This window comes from Aegilops tauschii, chromosome 2 (genome assembly GCF_002575655.3).
Source record: "Aegilops tauschii subsp. strangulata cultivar AL8/78 chromosome 2, Aet v6.0, whole genome shotgun sequence".
NCBI lineage: Eukaryota > Viridiplantae > Streptophyta > Magnoliopsida > Poales > Poaceae > Aegilops > Aegilops tauschii.
The window spans coordinates 580286034-580289370 of record NC_053036.3 but is presented as its reverse complement, the minus strand read 5'-3'; positions in this window follow the sequence as shown (position 1 = coordinate 580289370).

Genomic DNA, 3337 nt, shown 5'->3' with positions numbered 1-3337 from the left:
TGGGTCAGAGATTGTGTGGGTGGAATGTTTCCCTCATGAGGAGGAAGCTACAAAGTGTGAGGGCAAGGATACTCACAAGACGCGCCGAACTATCTAAATTTGAGACAGTCAGTAGCATTTGGGAAACATGTGCTCAGTTTTCTTACATCTACGTTCTTTCACTTCCTTTGCAATATTCAGTATTGACAGCCTATATGCTTTTTTTTAAATGTGTTTTGCACGCTTCGGCAAAGTTTACTAAACTGACCAGCAAATGCGCGCAAGAAATGCACAGAGTATCTGCTCTGATGTTGCTATTTCTCTTCTTATGATGCTCTGAATTTCGGTTCCTGATTTTCTTCTTGTTATGTTCTGAATGTTGATGAAGAAAAGAAACAAGAAATGAATAGAAAGTGCAGGAGGGACGTGAAACTGAAAATGAGGACTCAAGTGAAAAGGAAACTAAGAGAGGTCCCCGGGAATAGTTAATTCTAAACTATAAATACAGTAGTATGAAAAACATAAATGAAACTAGATTGTATGCTGGATTAGTGATGAGTGTTAGTTGTGGGGTTTCATGGTGATCATGCAATGGCTTATACATCTGTCTGTAGGTTGGGATCACTTGTTTTGTTCCTACAGTACTGTTCCTCTTTGCCAAATTAAATCAGTAGTAATTTTTGCGGAATAGAATCATGTGGAGGGAAAATAAAGTGCAACCACTCTTGTGAAGGAAAATAAATAACAGAAACTGAGAGCTCGCAGAGTGTCCAAACAACACAAAAATTTGCACGCACCTTGCGCACTTGAGTACCTTCGATCCCACAAAATTTCAGAATTTTTTGATTTTTTTTGCTATTTTTTTTCGAGACGGTCAAGGCCCTTTGACGCCCTTCGACCAAATGGTAACGGCGCAGAAGGGCATTTCTATAAGGGCTACTAACGGCAGAGGGGCAAATTTAAGCACCCTTTGAAATTAGGGCAAATCTGAGTAGTGGGATCAAGTTAGGGGTATATATGTAAATGTACCTAATATTTTTTAACGAAAGTTTACAGATCCGTCACGGATATGTATAAGTTTTCACAGATTTGTTTTTGGATTTTTTTTAAAAAAACTTGAATTTTTTAATATATCGTTTTCGAGCTATTGGCATCTAGGTAGCTTGTGTACGTTGAGAGCCTGCGGCTGATATTGCAGTTTGTTCGTGGCCAACCAACCATCCGATGGAGCTGTTTCACCTCGTAGCGCGAGTGAGCGACGGGTCTCGTTCGGCGTACGCACAACCGGAGTACGTTCCCTGTCGTGATATGCCGCAGGGGGTTCTCACGTTGAGGCCTCGAGGGCACATGAATATTCTCTCTCTCTCTCTCTCTCTCTCTCGATGGGTTACCTGCGTACAGGGTCTTCTTGTGTCTGATATGCCGGAGTGGTCGATTCCTCGAGGACACAGGAATAGTCTCTTGATGGCCAAGTTTTCGCACGGTTACCATTTGAAGATCGGATCGAATCTATGCTCGTACGTGGTAATAGTGTACTGCTGATTTTTTTAACATCAGTACAGACACAAGCGCTCATATACATGCTCATACACTCACCCCTATGAACGCACACACGCACACCCTACCTTTTTTGCGAATTTTTTTAAGCACCTCCGAATGAGCCGGCATATCATCTTGAGATTTACGAAGTCACTATAGGCACCTCGTCGTCGACGGGAACGTCTCCTCCCACTGAATGCGCATCGCCGGAAATCCTGAAATAAATCCAGGAATAAATACGAGCACCAGGATTTGAACCCGGGTGAGCTGGAGATACCACAGTCCCTCTAACCATCCAACCACAGGCTGATTCGTAGTGTACTGCTGATCAGGATAGGCGAGACCCTGCCCGCCGCAGGATCAGCTCAAGCCTTAGGGCCTTCTTTTTTTGCGGCAAAAGCCTTAGGGCCTCTTTGATTCACCAGATTGTGAAAACGCAGGAATAGAAAACACACAGAATTAGAATGTTATGCCTATTGAGTTCCTAGGATTTGAGTCTGTTCCATTGTATTATAGGAAAAACAAAAAGATTTCTTCCAAGATGTTGGAGTAGATGTTAGAATTTCTATGATATGTAGTACAAATGATTCCTTGGGAAAGATTTTGTCAGGATTTAATCCTAAGAATCAAACAACTAACATGAAAAAAAAATCCTAAGGATTCTAACCCTTCAAAAATCCTATAAAAATCCTTTGAATCAAAGAGGCCCTTACGGTTCTGCCATGAACTTGAGGATTTTAGCACTTCAGCGCCACCCTAAAATCTTAGCAATTTTATAGGGAAGTGCTTATGTTCACCCGATTGATCACCTTACATTTGTTCATTTGCATAACTTTATCCGAGATGCGATTACTTTGGCGCAATGTTCTATGCCGGCATGAATTCTAGCTTTATTTTGCTATCTACTTGCTATGTTTGATGATGAAAATATGTTTGTTGGAGAAAACCGGCCGAGGCGGAATAAATGGGTTGTCCGGTTGGACGCACTGCCTGGAAAATCATAGACAAGGGGCGCATGCCACCCCTACTGTCGACCCAAACGGACAAAAAAACATACAAATTCCGTGTCTGTTTGGGTCACACGGTTGTAGTTGCCCTAAGTACTGCATGACAAAATCTGATGAAGAATCAGAGCAAAGATGGGAAAATGGAGGACAATGAAATGGAGAGGAAGTCCGGTGTGCAAAGCACTCTCGTCCATGACAACTGAGTACAGATGCAAAGGTATAGAATAACTCACAGGTTGTGCAATATTATTATATATATTCATAACAATGTAACTTCATTTGCATTATAGGTAATACTAAAATGAGAATGACAGTAGAAAAATGAGTTCTGATAGAAAAAAAAACATGGGGTGCTTTAAAGAGCTCCAATATGTGGAGGCAAAGATACTAATTGGACCTTACAAAGTGGGTCAGAGATTGTGTGGGTGGAATGTTTCCCTCATGAGGAGGAAGCTACAAAGTGTGAGGGCAAGGATACTCACAAGACGCGCCGAACTATCTAAATTTGAGACAGTCAGTAGCATTTGGGAAACATGTGCTCAGTTTTCTTACATCTACGTTCTTTCACTTCCTTTGCAATATTCAGTATTGACAGCCTATATGCTTTTTTTTAAATGTGTTTTGCACGCTTCGGCAAAGTTTACTAAACTGACCAGCAAATGCGCGCAAGAAATGCACAGAGTATCTGCTCTGATGTTGCTATTTCTCTTCTTATGATGCTCTGAATTTCGGTTCCTGATTTTCTTCTTGTTATGTTCTGAATGTTGATGAAGAAAAGAAACAAGAAATGAATAGAAAGTGCAGGAGGGACG